Below are 27,719 nucleotides of genomic sequence, written 5' to 3'. Positions count from 1 at the left end.
ACCAGATCCACATACAGGCATACTGGGATCCTGTGAGGGCCCAAGGAAGACTATTTGGGTTCCTTTCTTCAGTACGTAGGACTATTGTGCAATGAGACTATTTCATCAAGATCTCTTTTGCCCAAGTTGAAATTGCCTTTAGGATTGCAGTTTTCCTGGAAGCCCAAAATAATGCCAGAAATAATTATTACACAGTTCAAAGTCAACCCTAAAGGAAATGGAGGAAGAAAACATCCAAGCTGTTAGTGATTTCCGGGCACTAAAGTACAGCTCAGACAATCCTCTTCCTAGGTAATAAAGTCAGTAAAGGCTTACAGTAAGATAGTATGTCCTTTCCTCCAAAAAGGGAGACTAAGTTGAAGAGATAGCTAGGTAGCGATGAAGATCAGTGGTTGAGGAGAATATCAAGGCACGGTCTAGAATCATGAAAGGCCTGTGTTCAAAGCTTGATTCTGCCATTTTGAATATATGTGACAGCAAGACAAGCTTCTAAACCTCTCTGAACCTCTGTTTCCTCATCTTTAAAAGTGAGATAATAATCTTGCCAAGCAGTGCTGTGGTAAAGATTTAATATAATGCATACCAAAAATCCTATTATAGAATATAGCATATTTGTAGAATATAATGTTCTTGTTAAGTGCCATTGAGTTGGTTCTGACTCATAATGACCCTATGTACAATAGAACGAAACACCATCTGGTCCTGTGCCATCTTCATGATCATTGTTATGATTGAGCCCATTGTTGCAGCCACTGTATCAATCCATCTCTTTGAGAGCCTGCCTTCCTCTTTTGCTGACCCAACCATGATGTCCTTCTGCAGGGACTGATCCTTCCTGATAACATATCCAAAGTATGTGAGGCGAAGTCTCACCACCCTTACTTCTAAGGAGCATTCTGGCTGTACGTAATCCTTTCAAGGCAGACTTGTTCATTCTTCAGCAGTCCATGGTATATTCAAAATTCCTCACCAACACCATAATTCAAAGGAGGTCAATTCTTCTTCAGTCTTCCTTATTTGTTGCCCAGCTTTCACACGCATATGAGGCAATTGAAAACACCATGGCCTGAGTCAGGGGCACCTTAGTCCTCAAAGTGACATCTTTGCTTTTTAACACATTTAACACTTTTGCAGCAGATTTGTTTGATTTCTAATACATTGTTTGATTTCTTGGCTTCTGCTTCCATGGCCATTTATTGTGGATCCAAGTAAAATGAAATCCTTGACAACTTCAACCTTTTCTCCACTTACCATGATGTTGCTTATTGGTCCAGTTGTGAGGATTTTTGTTTTCCTTTTGTAATCCATACTGAAGGCTGTAGTCTTTGATCTTCATCAGTGCTTCAAGTCCCCTTCACTTTCACCAAACAAAGTTGTGTCATCTGTATAATGCAGGTTGTTAATAATGAGTCCTCCTCCAATCCCAGTGTCCCACTCTCCTTCATATAGTCCAGCTTCTTGGATTATTTGCTCAGCATACAGACTGAATGAGTATGGTGAAAGGATACAACCCTGACATACACTTTTCCTCACTTTAAACCACGTTCTGTTTGAACAACTACCTCTTGATCTATCTACAGGTTCCTCATGAGCCCAATCAAGTGTTCTGGAAGTCCCATTCTTTGCAATGTTATTCATAGTTTGTTATGAACCACATGGTCAAATGTCTTTGCATAGCCCGTAAAACACGATATCTAAGAGGAGGAGGAGGAAAGGGGATTACTTGTTTTTAACATTAGGTTCACTCTTTCTTAAGAAATTCAGAGGTTTTAGGGATGGTTACTTAAGCCTTTGGTCCTTCAGTTTAATGGTACTAATAGCTTTTGCTCATGGGAATGCTATGAGGAGTATACATCAAGTACATAGAGCAGTGCCTGGCAAGTAGTAATGTTCAATGAATGTTAGATATTATTCATTTTTAATTATTTTTACTCTGACTTGTTCTTAAAAAAATATTTGAGTTGGCTTCCAAAGTTGTACATAATACAAAAAATAAATAAGGAAATACGGGTAAAGAGAAAAAGACAATAAGAATATAAAACAAGCTAGAGCTTGGGATAATATCCAAAATATATTATTTTGGGTTCTATATACTTTGCTGGTGATGCATCTCAAATTTGGCTCTGAGCTTCCTAGCAGGCAACTCAGGAAGCATAACATAGTTAACATGAATCCAGTGGCAATAATATAAATACTAACTTCCTGTTTTCTTTTCCAGGTGGGATGGAGTAACTTGCAATAATCAGTACTCATCCTGAAAATAACCAGAAAAGGTAAATTACATTCATTCAGAAATCATCTATTTGAAAGCATCTGATTGCCACTGAAATCTGAGGGACTAACATTCTAGAGTTGGCACGATCAGAGAGAACTTCCGCAGCTGCTTGCAGCCATTTGCCAATGTGGAGCACAGGCAGGAGGCCACCTCTGGGCTTTGGTCTGGTAGAAGGTTCTTGCAGAAGACAAAATCAGCAGAGCTTTTTAAGGAGACCTGGGATCCTTCAAGCATGCAGCCAGTTTTCTCAGTTTAGTCAAATCTGAGCCTCTGTAGGGACGAAGGCAAAAACCTAAGGAGAAACCCTCTGAAAAGTTACAGGGAGTTTCAGAGAGTCTGCAAGACAAAGATTAGAGTTCAGGGCCCACCAAGGAAAGAGGCCCTCATGAACATGCAAAGGATTTTTTTTTTTTTAAAGCATTGAATGATGTAGAATTCAAGCTTATACCCTACCGTCTACTCAGAATGAAGATATTCTATTCTATCAAGTAAGGCCAGATCCAACTGCCTTAACTGTTGGCCCACCAGGACGCTGGATTGACATTCCTCTTATGACGCCACCAGGACTCCTCCAAATGTTGGTCTAACCTACTAAAAATCAACAAACAAGCTTGAAATGTAGCTTTCCCAAGGTGGACTCACCCTACTCCCATAGCCAGGGCTCCTCCTACGCCAATACAAAGCAGGGACACCTTAGGTGTTTAGGGGGAAACACGGAGGCATCACCCTCCCCTGTAGCCTGGGCCGCTCTGCCTCTGCAGGGGGATGGGCTCTCCCAGGTCCTGACATCCAGAGGCAGAACACCTGGTGCAGCCCATTGGTAGGTGAGCTCAGCCAGTCATCCTCCTTCTGATTTACTCACTCCATACTTAGCATCCCCATCCTTTAAAGGAATGATAGTCATATGGGCTTCTCAGTTCCCAGCACCTTTGTGCAATCAAGGGTGGCATGGCATAGCTTTGATCCTCTTTTACAGAAAAACACAGAGAAACTTGGGGTTCTTTGATGTTCTCTCTTCCTTCCCTCCCTTCACTGTGATAGGTATCAGACATGAGTACACAAGAGATCATCACCATCCCATATAAGACAAAGGCCAAAGTCATTCAACGTCCTGTGAGGCAGGAAAAAAATGTTGCATTATTTTTTAACAACTCATCTACTCCCACTTAAGCCCATTAAAAACCTCACTGTTTTGAATGTCTTAACTCTTATTTTATTTTGCTGTGTATGTGTCCAAACCACCAAAGAATTCTGGGGGGCCTATCTTGCCACATCCATGCTCTCCAGAGACCTTCTGGCTAAGATCAAGAGCTAAGTCAACAATCACAGTGTTCTTTCCAGAAAAAATACACGGTAATGGATATGCTCAGCCTGGGCACATGGCCCTGCATCCCTTTGGAGTGAGGATGGCCAGGATGCAAGATTGCTACAAGCCCGCATTCCCCAAAGGCAACTTGAATCTCTCTTGGAGACTATCAGGGACTGTAGCGGTCACTAAGGAACTCTTTTTGTCTTTCCTCCTCCATCAACTGCTCTATTTGAACTATTACTTTATGGTGTTGGAGTTATTTTAATTTCTTTCTATTCCAAAAATAACAAATAACAGCACTTGATATTTGCATATAACTTCCCAGAGGCATTCACATCCATTATCTCATTTGCTCCCTCACCTTAACCCTGAGAAGAGCAGAGAGCAGAGTTCATTGTTTCCATTTTATAACAGAGCAAAGTGAGGGACAGAGATTTGCCTAATGTCACAAAGCTAGACAGTGACAGAGCTGGGACTGTACTCTAGAGCCACACTGACATGGCCTGTTCACTTTGTCATGTTGTCACCACACCACGTTGTCACCACAGCTTGCTGCTATCACATCGTCTCCACATTGTCTCTGGTGTGACCTCAAGGGTCAGGAAGAACCACCAAGTAGGGGAACAATCTGGACAGGGTCCCAGACAGGCTTATTGCCTGTCTAAATCTTAGAATGTCCTGGCCCCCACTTGTTCAAACATAGTAGTAGAAGAACCTGACTTCCGGGAAGGAGGACACAGCATAGCATCTTTTCATCCTTAACATCGCGTGAGGACAAAACTTTCAATTGGAAAGCAATTGCCATGTACCGGGGATCCTAGAATTAAGGGGTCTCAGTTTTGCTGCCACCCCATTCCCACCTGTACCCTCCCAACACCTCAATGACAATGGCCCCCACCCCACATTTTTCTGTTTTTTTTCTCAAAGCTCAGATGTTCTCCCTTCCTCTTTTCACCTTGCTAATTCCTTCAGCTCTGTCTCTTCAAGTTTTTCCTTTTTCAGAGTCTTTCCACCGGCCTCTTTTCCAGGTATAGTAGGTGCTCCTCTCCTTGGCTCCCATAGTAACCTGTGTTTGTCTCTATCGTAATTCTCACTACTTTGTTTGGATGTTAGCTCTTTACATCTCTAACTCTCTTCTCAGCAAATCTTCCTAAACTTCTCCAGGACAGAGAGGTTTCTTTCCCAGCTCTCTATCTGCTGGCACAACTTGGGGGGCTCACTAAATGTTTATTAAGGGAAACTGGGTTCAACTGAAGTTCATTGGGGAGGTTTAAAACTAGAATCATCTTTTCTGAGAAGGTCTTGCAAGTTTGCTTGTGTTGATCTCCAAAGCTGTAGACTCCATGACACCCTCCCAGTGCATTGCAGCCCTGGGGCCGACCACTCCTCCATCGTGGCTAATTCTTCACTCTGTGAACACCGTGATGGCGTGGCATGAAGCCTCAGTGCTTGGGAAACAGCTCTAATAGGGTGGGCATTGCTGAGATTTCTGGTCTAGGAGTGTAGCACTATGTTTCTGTGGTCAAAAGAGGAAGGAGCAGGACCTGAAACTGATCTAGGAAAATATCTAACATGCAGATCCACTCCTCCTGCAGCACCAGGTAGCTGTACCATTCCACTAGCCCAGTCAGAATGTTCGGGAGGCAGGTGATAGGTGGCTCATATGTGGCTTACAGGGTCAGCTTCTGTTCTTAGTAGGAGGTCCTGCCAGAGTCAGATACAGTCATAACCTTCCCACCCCACACTCTGGCCACTCCCGAGCTGTCTCCTAGAAAAGACACTGGCTGGCTTTTGCTACTCATCCTGGCAACACTGCTTTTTAAACAGAATTTTAGCACACATATGTTTTTTCCCTGCTTTCTTTCTACACTGCATCCTGTCTCTGAGGTGGTGTGAGACCAAGAGACTTGAGAAATTGACAGAGGGAAACTCAACATGTCTCAGCAGAACAGGCAGGCTGAAATCAGAATCAATGGATCCCTCTCTTTCTCATTTTCTTTCCTCCCCCTCGCTCCTCCTCACTACTTTCCACACTTGTCCACCCCATCTTCTCTCCTACCTCCTTTTTCTTCCTAATCACCTTTTCTCCTTGTCCTTTTTTGCTTTTCTTTCTCTTCTTCCTGCCTCCTCTTTTCCTTCATCACAGGCCTTTGGAAGTAAGACCCTGCATGGTGAACGTGTTTTGTCTATGCTTCTTGATGAGCCTGTTCTCCTTGAGAAGTAAACTGACCTCATGTCCCCCACTCACAGAGCTAGGGGGTGCTGCACTTTGTAAAAGCCCACTGCTTTGTCAGTACAATCCAATAAAAAGTTAACTCAGGGTAGCTTTTGTGTTACAAAAGGACTCTTCCTGTTATGAAAGGAGGCAGAAGTCACAGGATTACTTTAAATCAGGGGTGAGCTGGGTATAGGCAATAAGGGGTAAGCTCAACACTTTTGTGGTCATCTGTAGCACCCCAGCCTGGTGTGACCTTTTCAACGTTGCACAGGCCAGAGGAGAAACCACCAGTTTGAGACCTGTGCTTTAGATAACGTTCTCCTAGTGTTTTCAAAATATCAACCGCTTTATATAAAACTGATCTAAATATTTGGCACGTGATAAATATTAATAAAAAGAAAGAAGATAAAAACGATTAAATGATATAAAGCTAATTAGTCATTCTATTGCTGGAAAATGTCCTCAGGATATTATACTCCTACCTTCAGTATCTCCAGTATCTCAACCAGCGTGATACTGGGATTTGACCTGATTGGTTAACATATATGTGTATATTTGTTGTTGTGTGCCATCGAGTTGACTGCAATTCAGAGTGACCCTATAAGACAGAGTAGAACTTCTTCATAGGGTTTCCAAGGAATGGCTTGTGGATTCAAACTGCCAGCCTTTTGGCTAGCAGCCTGAGCTCTTAACCACTTTACCACCAGGGCCATATATACAGCATTCTAGCTGTACTTCATATATATGGAGTACAGCTAGAATGCCCCTTAGAAGCAAGGACAATGAGACTTCATCTGATATACTTTGGACATGTTATCAGAAGAAGGACATCATCCTTGGTAAAGTAGAGGGACAGTGAAAAAGAGGAAGACCCTCAACGAGATGGATTAGCACAGTGGCTGCGACAATAGGCTCGAGCATAACGACTATTGTGAGGATGGCACAGGACAGGGCAGTGTTTCGTTCTGTTGTACATGGAGTCACTATGAGTCAGAACTGACTCAATGGCACCTCATGACAACACACACACACATACATTTTATATTTATGTTGTCTTATATCCTTATCCTATTTTATATGCATATCGATCCATCTATATTACATATGTTTATCTCTTGGTCCTATGGTCTTCTTGTCAGCTTTCAGGGAAGGCACCAATATGCAATGAGGTGCGAAAGCAGGACTATAGGGCTCCAGTGGCCCTTGTGCTGGGTATCCATAGTAACCAGGGTCACTGGCTCCATGTCTGTTCCTGCCAACATTGTTGATACTCCTTTAGACTCTTTGCCTTTCTACGTAGGAACGCTAAGCAAAGCTGAGCCCCACAGGCTGTGGTGAAAACTGAGAGGTCCAAGAAAGGGATTTTGTGTGATGTTTCTCCTGCAGTCCTATGATCCCACTCCCAGCCCTGACGTTTAGACCAGGTAGCCAAGGTTCCCTATCCCCTACAACTGCAGAAAAATAACGTTCTGCCCTTTCCTGCATCACCACCAACTCATCTGACCACTTTTTACAAGTGGGGGATCTGGGTCTTGGAGCACAGACTACCAAAGAACAGTGTAAAAGCAAATTTTAAAGGAATTATCAGGGGGTCAACTGGCTACTTTGGATGGTGAGACTGTATTTATGCAATAGTTGCACCTGGAATACTTTTACCCTGAAGTGTAAAACACAGGTGGTGAGAAAAACTTGCCCTTGTGTTGACATAGAAAAAGAAGATGTTTTCAAAGTATGGTCTAAACATTTCAGGCAAAATATGGAAGCAGACAGTACAAGACATGGAAAGACCAATGAAGGCAGCCATCATCACAGCACTGTATAAGAAGTTAAGTAAGGAAAAAGGCAAAGAACCCAGCATTTATTAATCACTTCCTGTGTGTCTGACATTGTACTAGGTACTTTACGTATATTGTCTTAGGTAATCTTCATAACAGCTCTCAGGGTAGTGCTACATGATAGATGAGAAGACTGAGTGAGGTTCAGAGATGCTAAACATTTGCCCAAGTTCACCCAGCTAGTAGGTGCCAGAGGCTGGATTCAAAGTTAAATCTGGTCAATTCTTTCAAAACATGCTGCTTCCCATCACCTCACTTCCCTGAACCTTAGTTTCCTCATTTGTAGGAGGTTCATAGCCTTTTCTGGAACTGGCCACAAGCTCTTTTAAGGATTTGTGATAGTTAAAGAGAACTTTTTCCTTTGGAAAGCACACTTTTGCCTCCACACATTAAGTTTGGGATACAATTTCAGGAGCTTCACAACCCCTGTAGTCTATTCCGAGCTGGTCCATGACTGGTCTCTGAGGTTCCCTCTTCCTCCTTGGCAATCTGTGAGTCTAACACCCCACGGGAGGCAGTAGAGCTCACAGGTCAAAAGTGTGCCCTCGGGAGCTGGGTCAAATCCTGGCTCTCTCACTTAGTGAGGTCTGTGATCTTGACTGAGTTACTTAATGTTTCCGTGCCTCAATTTCTTACCTGTGAGGCTGGAATAATAATAGTACCTGCTTCAAAAGATTATTGTGAAGATCAAATTTGTTGACACCATGTAGAATGTTGCTGGCAACATAGTGCGTGTCCGATGCATGTCAGTGACTACTATTTTTTGAGTTTTGCATTCTCTTTTCCCCATTTGTGACAACCAAGGGGACTCAAGGGGCGTATGAGTCTCTGTTATCCCCAGAGAAAGATCCTTTTACAGGCAGGGAGGATACCAGAGGCCACTCTCAGGCTAATGTCAAAAAACAAACATGTAAGCGAAAACAGAGGCAATCTGGGCAGCATCTAGCGTTGCTCACTTAAGAGAAATGCAGCTAGGGAGGTCTTTTCCCAGCTGCTATCTCCCTCCTCCCCAGGCCTTCAGCAGGCCATCTGCAACACAGCATTAACTCCTCAGGCCTCATTCTCCTTAACAGATGAGGTCATAGAACCCTCTCAAGGCATCTTAGGGACATATATGATGAGAACCCAGGAAAACAAAAATGATTTTCCAATTTGGAAATATGTGTAGGTGAAGCAGCATGTATCAGCCTTGGTGGGAGGCAAGGAAACAGGGAGAAGGAGACAACTCTATGCAGAGGGAACCCAAGGTTTCCTAGTGCTTCAGTTTCTCTGTGAGTGCAAGTCAGTTCTGAAGGGCTTCAACTTCTTTGCTCTTTGCTCAGCATGCTACTGAGGCTAAGGTTCCAGGTATAAGCTCTATATGTTCCTGTTAACCTTTCTCTATTCCTTGGCTCCAGGCTGTCCCTCAAGCCCCAGTTACCTCACACCCCATGTACATTGGAAGTCATAGAAAGGAAACCATGAGACTGCACAGCTATACAAGGTTGTTAGAGGAGGGTCATTTACTCAAATTACTCCCTGAGGGGCCAGGTAGTTTGGAGGAATATACCTGGCATTGAGAGACAGGAGCCCTGGGTTTCTACCCCAGCTTTACCATTAGCTAGATGTGTGGTCATGGGTAAATCACTAACCCGTTTTGATTGCCAGTTCCCTCATCTGTAAAACGAGCAAGAGGGACTTAGATATCTCTAAAGTCCATTCTAATATTCTAGGATTCCAGTTGCCTAGACATCAATGTACCACCTTAAGAACTCACTGGTGTCTAGCACTGATGCTTGGAAAAAGCAAAAACCACAGTGGAGAACCTAAAATAAATCTGAAGACAGAAGAGTTCCTCCTCTCCAAATCCCAAGCTCCAAATGACTTTGCCAATCCTTTTCAAGTTGGAAGAAAGTGGATACCAAAAGCAACTAGGGAAGTCTCTTCCCAACCTGTTATCTCCGTCCTCCCAGGACCCTCATCAGGCCATCTACACACCCTCTTCACAGTTCTGAACTGCTAGCAAGATGCCACCTATGAGAGAGAGTGTAACATGAAAATGGGAAGTACCAGCACTGCCCTGCCCTGGCTCTGTACCATGGATCCCAAATGCCTAGATTTTGGGAGGCCAAGGGGTAGTCTCCCTTTCCCAAGCACGAGCAGTTGTTTCAGACCAAATCAGGAGAGTGCGGCCCAACTGCCTGTGCTCTTCACACGCAGCAGTTTTCCAGCTGGCAGGGTGAGTCAGACCCCTGAGCCAGGTTTTCAGGATAACCAGGTTACTTGTACTCATCATCCTACCTGGAAAAGCACAAGGTGCTGGGCACCCACTGGTCACTGCAACAGCATCTTATACCCCCGCTAGAGGAGCCTGCCCTGGTGGCTGGTCAAAGAACCACTACAGCCTGATGTGCTCTTGAACCTGGTGGTGGAGTCTAACGCTTCATCTTCCCATGGAGGCACCCTCAGCTCTCCTATCAAGCCCAGCAGCCCCCACCGGGGTTAGGGATGATGGAAAGCTTGACCAAAGGACCCTACAGGGGGATGAGAAAGCAGCCTCCCTTGGCCTCTATTCATTGCTTTCCAGCAGGCAATCCCACATGCACATCTCCCACCCTCCCAGCCATTGCATATGTTATTTCTTCTGCCCAAAATGCCTCTTCTCGGCCCTACTTCTACAGCAGAGTGGATTCTAGAACTATGAAGCTTTCACAGGTTAGGCTAGGGCAGGATTTATTTAGTCTGTCAGTAGGGAGAATTTCAGGGTTTAAATTCAAAAAGTGGTTATCAACCATCTACTATGTACTTAGGAGTCCCTAGGTGGCACAACTAACACTAACTAACCTAAAGGTTGGCAGTTTGAACTCACCCAGAGGTGTCTTGGAAGAAAGTCCTGGTAATCTGCTTCTGAAAGATCACAAACCCTATGAAGTGCTCTTCTCCTGTGACACACATTGGGTTGCCATGAGCCAGAATGGACTCGACGACGGTAATTGGTTTGGTTATTTGGTTTACTATGTGCTTAGTCCCAGAGGTAAAATTTCCCTGAAATTTAGAGTTCAGATCCCAAAACTAAGGAAGTGGCAGGGATTAGGGACAAGTGGTCTTTCTTTACCAAAGAACAGTCATACAAGTTCAGGGGCCATGCTTCTAAGCCTGAAGCCAACCAATGTCTTCAAAACCTATAAGACTCCTGTCACTAAATTGTTATGATTTTATGAGATGCTCCCAACCCATAAAATCACTAAATTGCTATGATTTTATGAGATGCTCCCAACCCATAAAATCATAGCAATTTTGTGACAGGAGTCTCGTCGATTACTTAATCCAACTTCATTTTTACTACAGGTAAAAGGATTAAGGAAGTATATACAGAAGTATAATGACTTGCTTGATGTCATATAACTAATTTATGACCAAGCCAGGATTATACCTAGGGATATGCCTCAAAATAATTTTCTAAGTAACTAAATTTTTGCTTCTAAACGAATCATAAATCATTCACCAAACTGATATGTTGTTGTTGTTGTTAGGTGCCATCTAGTCAGATCCAACTCATAGTGACACTATGTACAACAGAATGAAACACTGTCCCACCCTGCACCATCCTCACAATCTTTGTTATGCTTGACCCCATTGTTGCACCCACTGTGTCAATCCATCTTGTTGCACCCATTGTTGCACCCAGTATGTCAATCCATCTTGTTGAGGGTCTTCCTCTTTTCCTTGACCCTCTACTCTGCCAAGCATGATGTCCTTCTCCACGGACTGATCCTTCCTGATAACATGTCCAAAGTATGTGAGATGTAGTCTCACTATCCTTACTTCCAAGAGCATTCTGGTTGTACTTCTTCCAAGACAGATTTGTTCGTTCTTTTGGCAGTCCATGGTATATTCAATATTCTTCACCAACACCTCAATTCAAAGGCGTCAATTCTTCAGTCTTCCTTATTATTCATTGACCAGCTTTCCCATACATATGAGGCAATTGAAAATACCATGGCTTGTGGCAGGTGCACCTTAGTCCTCAAGGTGACATCTTTGCTTTTCAACACTTTGAAGAGGTCGTTTGCAGATTTGCCCAGTGCAATGCACCTGCTGATTTCTTGACTGCTGCTTCTGCAGGTGTTGATTGTGGATCAAAGTAAAAGGAAATCCTTGACAACTTCAATCTTTTCTCCATTTATCCTGTTGCTTATTGGTCCAGTTGTGAGGATTTTTGTTTTCTTTATGTTGAGGTGTAACCCATACTGAAGGCTGTGATCTTTGATCTTCATCAGTAAGTGCTTCAAGTCCTCTTCACTTTCAGCAAGCAAGGTTGTATCATCTGCTTATCACAGGTTGTTAATGAGTCTTCCTCCTATCTTGATGCTCCATTCTTCTTCATATAGTCCAGCTTCTAGGATTATTTGCTCAGAATACAAATTGAATAGGTATGGTGAGAGCATACAATTCTGATGCACACCTTTCCTGACTTTAAACCATGCTGTATCCCCTTGTTCTGTTCAAACTACTGCCTCTTGATCTATGTACATGAGCACAATTAGGCATTCCAGAATTCCCATTCTCCACAATGTTATCCATAATTCGTTATGATTCACACAGTCGAATGCCTTTCCATAGTCAATAAAATGCAGGTAAACATCTTTCTGGTATTCTCTGCTTTCAGCCAGGATGCACATGACATCAGCAATGATATCCCTAGTTCCATGTACTCTTCTGAATCCTGCCTGAATTTCTGACAGTTCCCTGTCAAAGTACTGCTGCCACTGCTTTTCAATGATCTTCAGCAAAATTTTACTTGTGTATGTTACTAATGATATTGTTAGATAATTTCCACATTTGGTCAAATTACCTTTTTGGGGGCTAGGCATAAATATGGATCTCTTCCAGTTGGCTGGCCAGGCTGTCTTCCAAATTTCTTGGCCAAGAAGCAAATTGATCTATTAATACCCAAATCTTTGTTGATTTGTAGAAATGATTTTCTGGAATTGTTGGTGTGATCCCTTAATGTGGATGTCACTAGCTAAATAATGCTCCTAACTGAGCCAGAGTTTTGACATAGAGAACTGCCTCAAACTTTCCCAGTGACTTCACCATCAAACTGGCAGTCATTAGTCCCAGTCCCTGGCACTTCATCACAGCTAGAAGATGACACATATGCTGACCACACTTCATGATCATGTATACACATCTGGATGTCAGCATTTCTCATGTGGACCTGCATAGGCTGCACTGAAGCCCCCAGAGACAATGCTGCCTTCAATCCTGCCATTATTGGTGATGCCATCAGCAATATCTGCCCTGCTACAGCCTTTGCTGCCCTTGGCAAAGCTCAGATACTTTAGAGCAGTGAGCCAATAGCCCCCATTGCCTTCACATCTTGGTCAACTGTCTATATCACACTAGCATTACTCTGCAGCCTCCATGAGGTAACACCTGCAGGAGACGTATGGTCTCAAGAAGTAGGGGATTTCTCTTCATATTAACAATATTATTCATCCTTTCTTGATTCCTGATGATTTCTCTAGATTGATATCTTTATATAATCAACATCTGCATTACCAACTAAGCCATTCTAAAACATGTTTATTGGCCATGGCCATTGTGAAATCTTCAACAATGAGCTTAAACTAATGAATTTATTTTAGACTTTATATTATTAATTGAATTTAATGCTTAGCCCAGTTACTATTTGCCAACCAATATTTTATATTCAATAAAAAATAAAACATATTTTAATAATTGGCTATATATCAGATTCTCTTATAACCTGGTCTTGTGACTTAAGCCCAGTATTCCACCTATTACACTACATGGTAAACATCTCGGAAAAATCTGACTGGCTAAGAATTTACTGTTACTTCCAGTCTTTAGTAGAAAGCAATAAGGACTTCTCAAGAGTCATCCATAAATCAACATGTATTCATTTTATACCTACTCTGTACTCAGCAATTCACAAGTCATAAGACTCCAAGCCTTGTTTCTAGACCCTTCAGCATTGAGGGTGAATGGCAATTTCCAATTGCTTGTCTCTGGCTTAAGTTGGTAAAATAGGAAGCAATGGTAGAGAGAAGGATTAGTCCTTCAACGTATCTCAAATGGCCAATGTTCCTATAAAAATCTTTGCAAATCAAGACCACTATTTCTTTTTCCCTGGCAGAAAGAGCCAACAAAAATACCTGACACCAGGAACAGAAAAAAAAAAATTAACAATGACTGTTTGCTATCTTCAGTCATTTCCTGCTCCAAGGCTATAGCAGTTTACTCCAGTGCTATCTTGGTTTAGTTATTTAAATGTCTTTCATGCCATATCAGTCTCCGTGAGTATGCCAGCACCAAAACATCCTACCATTCTGTGCACCCATAACAAGTCTTCCTTGGAGCTTAATGGTGGAATGGTAGAGTAGGAATAATGACACTGGGGCTGTTAAATGTGGTAGGAGGCAACCAAACTTCAACAATGAGGTGAGAGGAATACAGAGCACAAAAATGAAAGAATGGTGTCCAAGTTCAGATCTGAGATGCACTAGCTGAGCTTGCAACAAAAAAAATAGCATGGCACCGGATTTGTTCAACCAATAAACCATTGATTTTAAGGCGTTTTGATTATATTTCTACTGGGGTATATAGTCCATGGAAATGGAATTTTTGTGAGGGGAAGAAGGTGCACATTTTCACAAAATATCCTCATGCAATATACAGAGGACAAAATGAATTGCCCTCAATAGCCTAGATCACCAAGGAGCAACTGGAGCTCTCATACATTGCTGTGGGTTGGTAAATTGGTAATATCATCTTGAAAAATTCTTTGGCAGTATGTAAAAAAGCAAATCATATGATACACTATGGCTCACCAATTACACGTTTAAGAGAGCTGATTACCCAAGAGAGCTGATTATGTGTCTCTACCAAAAGATATGTACAAGAATTATCATAGGCGTTCTATTCTTAATTCTCTATTCTTTGGAAACTATCCAAATTCCCATCCACAGTAATTAAAATAAATAAAACATTTGTAAGTAAAATATTCATACAAAGTAATATTATACAGCAATGAGAATGAGTGGTTGACAACTGCATGCAAAAATATGGGTGAATATATCATAAACAAAATGCTGAGTGAAAGAAGCCAGACAAAAAAGAGTATGTATAAATTACATAAATAATTATATTAAATTATATACAGTTGGCTCTCCATATTCAACAAAGCATGAATAGAAAACACTTGAAAAAATGTTACTTTGTTGCTGACATGTACTATGCAGTTACACCTATGATGGTTGCAACTGTACTGACCATGTACAGACTTTTTTTTCTTGTCATTATTCCCTAAACAATACAGTATAGCAATTATTTACATCACATTTACATTGTATTAGGTATTATAAGTAACCTAGAGATGATTTAAAGTGTATAAGAGGATGGGTATAGGTTATATGCCATTTTATATAAGGGACTTGAGCATCCACAGACTTTGGTATCCACAGGGGTCCTGGAGCCATTCCCCACAGATACTGAGGAACAATTTTAATTCTATTTATATAAAGTACAAAAGCAGACAAAATTAATCTATGTTACAGCACTGTGGGAGCTCTGTCTCACTCCTCCCATTTCTTTTTGGACATAGATCATTCAAGACCAGTGTCCATTTTGAACTATAGCCTGGCTCAGAATTGTTTCACATATTTTTGGGGAGGAGCAAAAATTGGACCTATGCCTTTCATTGTGGCTACTGACCTCTCGTTGGTTCATAACTGACTATTTACTAAATATTAAAAGAAAAAGAATGGCTTTTATGCCCTGTTTATAGGAATGTCTCCCTATAAGATTCTCTTTTTTTTTTTTTCCTGGATATTCTTAGCTATTGTCTATATACCTCAGGGCCCAGTTGATGTGCCTTTATGAGCTTTTCCGAGCCAGCTCCAGCTGGGTCACATTCTTTATGCTCAAGGACAGGGAATAATGGCTCCAATATTATCTCCTAAATCATTCTTTTCTTTTGATGAAACATTGGAGATATTAAGTCAAGCCCTTAGATGGCAGCCATGGCAGACTCTTTAAACCCACAGCACTGGTTTTCTACCAGATATCATCTGGTTCTTCACCAGGATCTTAAGTAAGAGCGATGTCAATCACATTGCCTAAGCAAGCAGATTCAATTTACATTTTAGCCCAGGGCCTTGTTTTTCCCTTTTAGGTGTGACAGACAATAGAAAATTGATTTTATTATGCCTAATACTATCAGAGACGATGGAAAAGCTCAATATCATCAGTCAGAACAAGGCCGGGGGCAACTGTGGAGTAGACCATCAATTGCTCATATGCAAGTTCAAGCTGAAACTGAAGAAAATCAGAGCAAGTCCACGAGAGCCAAAATATGACCTTGAGTATATCCCACCTGAATTTAGAGACCATCTGAAGAATAGATTTGATGCATTAAACACTAGTGACCAAAGACCAGATGAGTTGTGGAATGACATCAAGCACATCATACATGAAGAAAGCAAGAGGTCATTGAAAAGACAGGAAAGAAAGAAAAGACCAAGATGGATGTCAAAGGAGACTCTGAAACTTGCTCTCGAACGTCGAGCAGCTAAAGCAAAAGGAAGAATTGATGAAGTAAAAGAACTGAACAGAAGATTTGAAAGGGTGGCCCGAGAAGACAAAGTAAAGTATTATAATGACATTTGCAAAGAGCTGGAGATGGAAAACCAAAGGGGAAGAACATGCTTGGCTTTTCTCAAGCTGAAAGAAGTAAAGAAAAAATTCAAGAAGAAAAATATTAAAAGATGCAGGAAGCATCAAAAGAAGATGGAAGGAATACACAGAGCCATTATACCAAAAAGAATTAGTCGATGTTCAACCATTTCAAGAGGTGGCATAGGATCAGGAACCGATGGTACTGAAGGAATAAGTCCAAGCTGCCTGAAGGCATTGGCAAAAAACAAGGCTCCAGGAATTGATGGAATATCAAATGAGATGTTTCAACAAACAGATGGAGCACTGGAGGTGCTCACTCGTCTATGCCTAGAAATATGGAAGACAGCTTCCTGGCCAACTGACTGGAAGAGATCCATATTTATGCCTATTTCCAAGAAAGGTGATCCAACGAAATGTGGAAATTATAGAACAATATCATTAATATCACATGCAAGCAAAATTGTGCTGAAGATCATTCAAAAACAGCTGCTGCAGTATATCAACGGGGAACCGCCAGAAATTCAGGCCGGTTTCAGAAGAGGATGTGGAATGAGGGATATCATTGCTGATGTCAGACGGATCCTGGCTGAAAGCAGAGAATACCAGAAGGATGTTTACCTGTGTTTTATTGACTATGCAAAGATATTTGACTGTGTGGGTCGTAACAAATTATGGGTAACATTGAGAAGAATGGGAATTCCAGAACACTTAATTGTGCTCATGAGGAACCTTTACATAGACCAAGAGGCAGTTGTTCGGACAGATCAAGGGGATACTGATTGGTTTAAAGTCAGGAAAGGTGTGCATCAGGGTTGTAGTCTTTCACCATACCTATTCAAACCGTATGCTGAGCAAATAATCCGAGAAGCTGGACTATATGAAGAAGAACGGGGCATCAGGATTGGAGGAAGACTCATTAACAACCAGCATTATACAGATGACACAACCTTGCCTGCTGAAAGTGAAGAGGACTTGAAGCACTTACTAATGAAGATCAAAGACACAGCCTTCAATATGGATTGCACCTCAACATAAAGAAAACAAAAATCCTCACAACTGGACCAATAAGAAACACCATGATAAACGGAGAAAAGATTGAGGTTGTCAAGGATTTTGTTTTACTTGGATCCACATTCAACAGCCATGGAAGCAGCAGTCAAGAAAGCAAAAGACGCATTGCATTGGGTAAATCTGCTTCAAAGGACCTCTTCAAAGTGTTGAAGAGCGAAGATGTCACCCTGAACACTGAGGTGCGCCTGACCCAAGCCATGGTATTTTCAATCGCATCATATGGATGTGAAAGCTGGACAGTGAATAAGGAAGACCAAAGAAGAATTGACGCCTTTGAATTGTGGTATTGGCGAAGAATATGGAATATACCATGGACTGCCAAAAGAACGAACAAACCTGTCTCGGAAGAAGTACAACCAGAATGCTCCTTAGAGGCAAGGATGGCGAGACTGTGTCTTACATACTTTGGACATGTTGTCGGGAGGGATCAGTCCCTGGAGAAGGACATCATGCTTGGCAGAGTACAGGGTCAGTGGAAAAGAGGAAGACCCTCAACAAGGTGGATTGACACAGTGGCTGCAACAATGAGCTCAAGCTTAACGATTGTAAGGATGGCTCAGGACTGGGCAGTGTTTCATTCTGTTGTGCATAGGGTCGCTATGAGTCAGAACCAACTCGACGGCACCTAACAACAACAACAATACTATCAGGATGCAGACTAAGAATATTACTATCCTTTGTAGTAGTGATCTAGCCCGTGTACTCATTCCTGATGGTAACCAACCAAATAAATCTGGTGTTTGTAAGGGTGTTACAGTGTGAAACCAAGTGACTTGCTGTCTAAGTATGTATATCCTTTTAAGAAATAATTAATATCCAATTAAGAATTATGAAATAATATTATGTGTTTGCTGTCTAATATTAGGCAAAAGCACAAGAGGAAATACTAGCATATAAATTTTAACCCAAAGAGAATCAGGCATTTCTCTTAGTTTTGACAATACGTTCCATGTAATTTATTAAGTAAAACTTTTTAGCACTTTTCCTTTATAAAAGTTTTTTGTGCCTTTCCATGAAGTTTCAGAGTTGTCAGGAGTTTTATTATAGGTCCCCGTGAAACAATAGTTATTTAACCAAAGAACTTGAAGTAAAATTCTTAGCTTTTTTTTTTTTTTCCTAATGTCATGTGACTTGCTTTCAACTCAGGAATCTTATTCTAATGAAGGACCAAACCTTTGTCTTCAAGACAGATTACACAAAGAATAAATTAACACTTCAACTCAGAAATCAAAGAAAATTTTGTTATTTTAACAGCAAGAAATCCAATTCTTCGTTTTATATTTTATTTAACATTAAAGCTCCTAAAAATCTCATAAATTAAACCATTAAACTTTAGTCAGACAGATAAAATTTTTGACTATATCAAATAAATTTCGTTTCAATAAACCTCTTAAACTTTGTCTTTGTTGCAAAGCTCTTGCAGTAAACAGTGCATCCCTTTAAATGGCAAAAATGAACTCACTCATTAGCAGACCCAAATACACACACACACATAAATATATACACACACACACACATATATATCCTTTCTCTTGTGGCATAAAAAGCAAGAGTATATAAGCTTAAGTTACGACAAATATCTATGAACTCAATTTAACATCGATAAGTTACCTAAAAGGTCTTAGAAATTATTTTAAGCCTGTATACCATAAAACATAGCTGTTGTTGAAAGAAAGTCTATTTAAACAGTCTAAGTTTTCATTCAACTTGTATTATTTCCCATAATTTCCAAATCTAATTTTAGCCCTTAAAGATTTTATCATCTGGCTTTTTATCACAGTCTCTGCTCAACTGACCAATTCATTGATATGGATATAACCTTAAGTGTCTGGCTAGGGTTGGAAACATTTTCCCAGGCCATTTCAAGTGTGTCTCATTGTGATTTCTATTTCTTTTCTTTCTTTCTTTTTTTTTTTTTTTTGGCTTCTTAAAGTTCCTTTACAATAGAGAAAACTTGTTTATAGTTCTTTTATGATTAGGATCCACCCAATTTCTGATAACTATAGAAAGCTTCCTAGAGCTACGTGACCTTGGAGACTGGAAACAAGGGAGGCCTGTTGTTGCCCCCGTCCTCCCTATTTCTGACTCATGGTAGAAGACAAGATTGGGCCATTCTGATATAGTTACATATGTTTAAATTGATCTAGGCATTTTGAAAGGCCTTTGTACCTTTCAAGTTTTGTACCAAAGTTCTTTGTAAATGAATCCAACAATTCTTGGCTATGGGGACTGGGGGCTGCGAGGAGGTCATCCCAATTTATTTACATATGTTTAAATTGATCTAGGCATTTTGTCTCAGAACAAAAGGAGACAGAAGACCACATGAACTCACTGAACAATACCATGCAAAACAAGGATATGGGGATCCTAGCTTCTTAAAGTCTATACAGCAATTTTTGGTAATAGCAACTCAATTCAACTGAAAAAACAGGTTCTAGATAAAACTTATTAACTTGCCAGAGCTTCAGATGGTGGAATGTAAGACCTTTTGACAAAACCTGAGTATCAGGCAAAGGTTCCCCAAAGAGAAAAGACAACACGAATGAAAGCTCATTTTCCCAAAGTGGTCACTGAAATTCCAAATTACTTCCAGTACACTCAGTTCACAGCATCTTTAAATATGAGCCCCAAACCAGTGTCTGAGTAGCAGAGGAAACCCAGGCTTATTTATCAAAGATATTAAGCTCTAAGGTTCAAGAATTCCAATCACCAGTAATTATCAGTGCATCCTGATTACATGTATGGTCAATTTCAGACTGCAGAAGTTGGTAAAAATCAATTTCTTCATCTTTGGCCTTAGCAGTTGGTGAATAAATTGGAGTAATAATCGTATTAACTGGTCTTCGTGGTAGGCATGTGTACATTATTCTATCACTGACAGTGTCGTATTTCAGGATAGATCTTGAAATGTTCTTTTTGACGATGAATGCAATGCTATTCCTCTTCAAGTTGTCATTCCCAGCATGGTAGACCATATGATTGTCTGATTCAAAATGCCAATACCAGTCCATTTCAGCTCACTAATGCCTAGGATATCAATGTTTATGCATTAGATTTCATTTTTGATGACTTCCAATTTTCCTAGATTCATACTTCTTACATTCCGTGTTCTAATTATTAGTGGATGTTTGCAGCTGTTTCTTTTCATTTTGAGTCATGCTACATCAGCAAATGAAGGTCCCAAAAGCTTGACTCCATCCACGTCATTAAGGCTGACTCTATTTTGAGGAGGCAGCTCTTCCTCAGTAGTATTTTGAGTGCCTTCCAACCTGAGGGTCTCATCTTCTAGCACTATGTCAGACAATGCTCCACTACTATTCGTAAGGTTTTCACTGGTTAATTCTTTTCAAAAGTAGACCAGAAGTTCTTCTTCCTAGTATATCTTAGTCTGGAAGCTCAGCTGAAGCCTGTCTGCCATGGGTGACCCTGCTGGTATTTGAATACCAGAGGTATAACTTCCAGCATCACAGCAACACACAAGTCCCCACAGCATGACAAACTGACAGACGTGTGGGGGAAGAAGAACTGGTAGTTGGAAAATATGGCCTTGGTGACAGAAATGATGTCAGAGATCACATGATTAAATTTTGCAAGACCAATGACTTCTTCATTGCAAATACCTTTTTTCACCAACATAAATGGCAACTATACACATGGACCTCATCAGATGGAATAGACAGAAATCAAATCAACTACATCTGTGGAAAGAGACAATGGAAAAGCTCAGTATCATCTGTCAGAATAAGGCCAGAGGCCTACTGTGGAACAGACCATCAATTGCTTCTATGCAAGTACAAGTTGAAACTGAAAAAATCAGAGCAAGTCCACGAGAGCCAAAGTATGACTTTGAGCATATCCCACCTGAATTTAGGGACCATCTCAAGAATAGATTTGATGTGTTGAACACTAATGACCAAAGACCAGATAAGTTGTGGAAGGACATCATACATGAAGAAAGCAAGAGGTCATTGAAAAGACAGGAAAGAAAGAAAAGACCAAGATGGATGTCAGAGGAGACTCTGAAACTTGCTGTTGAACACTGAGTAGCTAAAGCAAAATGAAAAAATGATGAAGTAAAAGAGTTGAACAGAAGATTCCAAAGGGCAGCTCAAGAAGACAAAGTGAAGTATTATGATGACATGTGCAAAGACCTGGAGATAGAAAACCAAAAGGGAGGAACATGCTCAGTATTTCTCAATCTGAAAGAATTGAATAAGAAATTCAAGCCTTGAGTTACAATACCGAAGGATTCCATGGGGAAAATATTAAACAATTCAGGAAGCATCAAAAGAAGATGGAAGGGATATACAGAGTCATTATACCAAAAAGAATTAGTCGACGTTCAGCCATTTCAGAAGGTAACATATGATCAGGAACCGAGGGTACTGAAGGAAGAATTCCAAGCTGCACCGAAGGCATTGTTGAAAAACAAGGCTCTGGGAATTGGCAGAATACCAACTGAGATGTTTCAACAAATAGATGTAGCACTGGAAGTACTTGTCAGTGCCAAGAAATTTGGAAGACAGCTACCTGGCCAACTGACTGGAAGAGATCCATATTTATGCCTGTTCCCAAGACAGGTCATCCAACCAAATGCAGAAATTATGACACAATACCATTAATATCACATGCAAGCAAAATTTTGCTGAAGATCATTCAAAAGTGGCCGCAGCAATATATCGACAGGGAACTATCAGAAATTCAAGCCAGATTCAGAAGAGGACGTGGAACCAGGGATATCATTGCTGATGTCAGATGGACCCTGGCTGAAAGCAGAGAGTACCAGAAGGATGTTTACCTGTGTTTTATTGACTATGTTAAGGCATTCAACTGTGTGGATTATACAACTTATGGATAACATTGCAGAGAATGGGAATTCCAGAACACTTAATTGTGTTCATGAGGGATCTATACATGGATCAAGAGGCAGTCGTTCAAACAGAACAAGGGGATATTGCATGGTTTAGAGTAGGGAAAGGTGTGCGTCAGGGTTGTATCCTTTCACTATACCTATTCAATCTGTATGCTGAGCAAATAATCTGAGAAGCTGGACTATATGAAGAAGAACAGGGCATTAGGATTGGTGGAAGACTCTTTAACAATCTGCATTATGCGTTTGATGACACAGCCTTGCTTGCTGAAAGTGAAGAGGACTTGAATCACTTACGGATAAAGATCAAAGACCACAGCCTTCAGTATGAATTATACCTCAGCATAAAGAAAACAAAAATCCTCACAACTGGACCAACAAGCCACATCTTGATAAACGGAGAAAAGATAGAAGTTGTCAAGGATTTCATCTTGGATGAAATGGATCCACAATGGATCCACAATCAACACCCATGGAAACAGCAATCAAGAAATCAAAAGATGCATTGCATTGGGCAAATCTGCTGCAAAGCACCTTTAAAGTGTTCAAAAGCAAAGATACCATCTTGAGGACTAAGGTGCGCCTGACCCAAGCCATGGTGTTTTCAGTTGCCTCATATGCATGTAAAAGCTGGACAATGAATGAGGAAGACCAAAGGAGAACTGACGCCTTTGAACTGTGGTGTTGGCAAAGAATATTGTATATACCATAGACTGCCAAAGTAATGAACAAATTTGCCTCGGAAGAAGTACAACCAGAATGCTCCTTAGAAGCAAGGATGGTGAGACTGCATCTCACATACTTTGGACATGTTATCAGGAGGGATCAGTTCCTGGAGAAGGACATCACGCTTGGTAAAGTAGAGGGTCAGCCAAAATGAGGAAGACCTTCAATGAGACGGATTGATACAGTGGCTGCAACAATGGGCTAAAAGCATAGCAACAATTGTGAGGATGATGCAGGACTGGGCAGTGTTTCACTCTGTTGTGCATAGGGTCACTATGGGTCGGAATCAACGCAAGGGCACCGAACAACAACAAATGTTCAAGTTTTAGGTTTGTTTCTTTTTGAACTTAGCTTTTGGTTTCCTTCTTTTTGAACTTAATTCGTTCTGCTGGCTAGACAGTCTCTTATTTTAGACCTTAAATATACTAGTTCTTCCAATCGGAAAGTAACTTGAAAGTAGCTACTGATGATTTTAATTTCAATGTTGTGATTCTTTACTGAGAAACTGTATCATAAAACAGGTATGAAGCTGCCACTTCTCCCTGCAAATTTCGTAACACAGGTCAGAAGCCGCTACCTCCCCCTGAGAATTTAGTAAAACAGAGCACTATTTTCCAGGTTTTCTCTGAGTCACAAAAAGGACCCTAACAAGGAATGCCACAGGGTTTGGAAGGTGTTTTGCTTAGATCAATGTGTAACTTCATTGCACAAGAGTTTGTTTGTGGGTGGCAGGCAGCCTAGTCCTTTAGCCTTTCTGAGACCACTTTATCCCATCACAGGAGTCTCATATTGACTGCCAGCAATCACCCTAATGGCTTTCACTTGTCGGCCCGTGCCTAAATTTTTTCAGCTTACAGTGGCTCAGAGCTCTTTGAAAATCGCGTTACCACTTTAATGTTCCAAACGCCCAAATTCAGACCTAAACTGCACTTCACCAAGAGTTATTAGATATCACTCTTAAACAAATGATCAAGCAAAAATCTAAGAAAGATTCTCCTTAATTAAACAACCAGTTTTTCAAACAAATATGCCGAACAAAACTTAAGAAAACATGAGAAAAAGAACAAATATAATAAGCAAAGACTCATTTTCCAAAATCACTCACCCTGTCAGTGTCAAAGGGACGTGGAGTGCGAATGCTTGGGTCCAGAAGAAAGGACCTCTCTTTTTGTCAGCTTCTGCTCCGCAGTCCAGGTCTCCTCGAGGTCGACTGGATTCAAGGTTTTAGAATCCCTGCAGCAACTACACCATTAACTCTTACAGGGTGAAAACACCACAAAGTTTAGTAATGCAAAAAGAAAGGTTTTATTCGGCATATATTTAAAGAGGCAAAAGTAGGAAAGGGACAAGCATGCTGCCAGCACCATGTCTGTCCAAGTCTCTGTTCCCAGTTCTTAAGGCTACATCTTAGCAGGCCACATTCTGGGATCCCTTGAACATTTCCCATTCTCTGGATACACACACTTACACACTCACACAACCTAATCCGGTGCACCAATGTAACAGGTACCTGAGCCTTTTATACCCTCAGTGGTCAATTCCTCCTGCTTCCTGGGACTCTTATAAGGCCTTACCTAGGAATTACCCTGTTATTTACCAAATAACTTGGGATCCCTAAAGCTCTCAACGGTCAATTTCTCCTGCTTTTTGGTACTTTTCTAATGCCTTACCTAAGAATTACCATGTTACTTACCAAATAACCTCAGATTCCTAATGCATTCAATGATCTATTTCTCTTGCTTCTTGGGGCTCTTCTAAGGCCTTACCTAGGCACTTACTAAACAACCCAGGTGCATTTCGTGTCTCTCGCAGAGCCATCTTTTGGGTCCTGGGGGGGCATAAGCTTTTAAAGCTGTTCCAAGTTCTACAGGAGAAATCTCCTGGTGGTGGCAGACATCAGGACCAGTCTGTTTTCTGATCTGCCTCAGGAACTGAGCAGATGGCTTGTGGCTGGCTCGCTAGACATGTTACCAGGTGGAAACCCCAGGTTCTTCTTTGGCATGACTCATATTGGCCAATAAACAAGAGACCGAGGTGGGAGAACAGGAAAGGCACCTTTATCTCATTGTACAAGGAAAAGGAGCCAGTGGGAGCTGCTGCTGCCAAGACTGCTCCCCAAGGGCGGGCAGGCAGGTTACTTTTAACGGGGTTTACGGTAGGGAATTCATAAAAGTTAGGTTAGCAACATTCTTAATAGTACTATGTAGGCACGATGGGGTTTACATATAACCTCCAAGCAAAAGCAGGATTCAATTGCAAAGCCAGCAGGGAGTGGTGCCCAGCAAAGGAAAGGATTTTGCAATACGACACTGTAGGGGAGGAAGCCAGGTAAAGAATGCAGTACTGTGGGGTCCCTGTCTCACTGGTGAAGTTTTGTATCTTTATCTGGGTATTGCTTATATGGATGCACTCAGTTTGTAAAACTCATCAGAGTGAACACTTACATATACTTTTTTGTATTTATATCTGTAGCAAATTGGGAGAGAAAACTCAATTCTTTACCCTTCTTTATATCCAGGCCTTTACTGTATAATTTTTTTATACCCTCCCACTCTGTCTCTATGGAATCCCGCCCTGGGTAGAACAAATGGTTAAGCACTTGACTACTAGCTGTAAGGTTGGCGGTTCAAACCCACCCAGAGGCACCTTGGAAAACAAGCCTTGCCATCTGCTTCCGAAAGATCACAGACTTGAAAACACTATGGAGCAGTTCTATTCTGCCCACATTGGGTCACTGTGAATCAGAATTGACTTGATGGCAACTAACAAGGACAACAACAATCCTAAGAATTAGGTTTTTTAAAATTGGTACTGTAAAAAAAATACAAGTTTTGCATTATGAAAACATAAAGTGTTCTCTTACCCACGACACTCAAGGTAATCTTGTTAAATATTGTTAAAAATCTATGCACTGTAACAAATAAGCTTTTAGGTATGCTGTAAACTAACCTTTAGAAGTAGCTTGTTTATTTCACATAATTGTTTCTAGGTGACCAGGCCCACTGAAAACGGAAAGCCTGGTTTCATTATTCATAAACTTTTACTTAAAACTTGTTCTTTCAGAAAACAGTCAAAATTAATAAGCATATCCAATTTTCAAAACTTCGAGGGTCTTGTAATCAAGACTCACTGATCTTGTGGTTGTCCTGTAACTGTATTGCAAAGTTACATAAAAGTCAACCAATTAGAAATTTTGTTCAAAAGTTCCTAATAACTTTGTATATAAGCACTTTAAGAATCCTCATTAACTGAAACATTCATTTACTGGGTAAATATGTGTTGCTCAATTGCAAATTGTCTATTAAACCTGCTAACACTAATGGTGCTCTGAGTTGTTTATTTTTTGACAGTACTTAAGTTAAATGTATGCATGATGTAACTCTGCCATACACAATGTTCTCTGGTTATGTGTTAGTGAGGCATAATTTATTTAAAATCCAAGGATTTTCAGGTTAACAACAACCTGGCATGCCAACCTGGGCTTGGCTGTACGACTTGCTTTGACCAATGAGATTTTAGCAAACATGACTCAAGCAGTAACCTGAAAAAGACTTGTATGTTTCTGCTTCTACTCTTGTTCCTTTGCAATTTCCGTGAGAACGTGACCGGGCTAGTCTACTGGAGGATGAAACAGTCGCCCCAGTCGTCAGAGCCAAGGCCATCATGGATGAGCCAATAGCCAGCATACCCCCAGATACGTGAGTAAACCCAGAAGAACAGTCTAAATGATCAACCCAATCTAAATCATGAACCTACAGGCTCATGAGCAAAATAAATGCTTCTTTTAAGGCACTGAGTTTTGAAGAGGTTGTTGAGCAGCATTAATGTGGTAACAGACAAGTGATACAACTTTATACCTCAATTTAAAATTTTTAAACTACACGTATTTCTAAAAAATTCGCCTGTGCAAGCAGCCATCTAAGATGCATCAGTTGGTCCCAGCTCAGTTGGAGCAGAGGAGAATGAAGAACACCAAAAACATAAGGAAAATATTAGCCAAAGAGACAAAAGGGCCACATAAACCAGAGACTCCCATCAGCCTAAGACCAGCAGAACTAGATGGTGCCCAGCTACCACCAATGACCGCCCTGACAGGGAACACAACAGAGAGGCCCTGAGGGAGGAGGAGAAATGTATAGGGCCGAACTCAAATTCACATAAAAAGACCAGACTTAACAGACTGACTGAGACTGGAGAAACACCCAAAGCCATGGCCCCCAGACACTCTGTTAACCCGGAACTAAAACTATTCCTGAAACCCACTCTTCAGACAAAGATTAGACTGGGCTATAAAACATGAAATAATGCTCATGAAGAGTGTACTTCCTAGTTCAAGCAGATACATGAGACCAAATGGGCAGCTCCTGTCCAGAGGCAGGATGAGAGGGCAGGAGAGGACAGAAGCTGGTTGGATCGACATGAGAATCCTAGGGCAGAAAGGGGGAATATACTGTCACATTATAGAAATTGCAATTACTGTCACATAACAATATGTGTATAAATTTTTCTTTGAGAAATTAGCTTGAGCTGTAAATTTTTACCTAAAGCACAATTTTTTTCTAAAAATTGGCCTAAGAGACTCCTAACATATCTATTTTTTGAGCATGGCCATGTGCTACAGGGAACCACCCGCCTGAGGTCCCACAAGCCCAGGGTGGCAAAAGCATAACGGAACATCAGAGTAAGCCCACCAGAAACAACTGAAAGAGCAACCTGCAGAAGTTCTCCAAGGC

At 41.1% G+C, this 27,719-nt stretch overlaps 1 protein-coding gene across 3 annotated transcripts in view; it reads right to left on the bottom strand.

Annotated features, from left to right (window-relative positions):
- Positions 1 to 27,719, bottom strand: part of DDR2 (discoidin domain receptor tyrosine kinase 2) — a 238,348-nt gene that overhangs the window by 83,421 nt on the left and 127,208 nt on the right. Inside the window, exon 2 of one of the 3 annotated variants that reach the window (XM_049881091.1) lies at positions 24,092 to 27,413. The exons of the other annotated variants lie outside the window; for them this stretch is intronic. The gene's annotated coding sequence lies outside the window, so the exon portion shown is untranslated. The remainder of the gene's footprint in view (positions 1 to 24,091; positions 27,414 to 27,719) is intronic. 3 annotated transcript variants of the gene reach the window in all.

This window comes from Elephas maximus, chromosome 3 (assembly GCF_024166365.1).
Source record: "Elephas maximus indicus isolate mEleMax1 chromosome 3, mEleMax1 primary haplotype, whole genome shotgun sequence".
In the NCBI taxonomy this organism is placed as follows: Eukaryota; Metazoa; Chordata; class Mammalia; order Proboscidea; family Elephantidae; genus Elephas; species Elephas maximus.
Note: the sequence above shows the minus strand (reverse complement) of the source record. Positions and strands in the feature narration are given on the sequence as shown.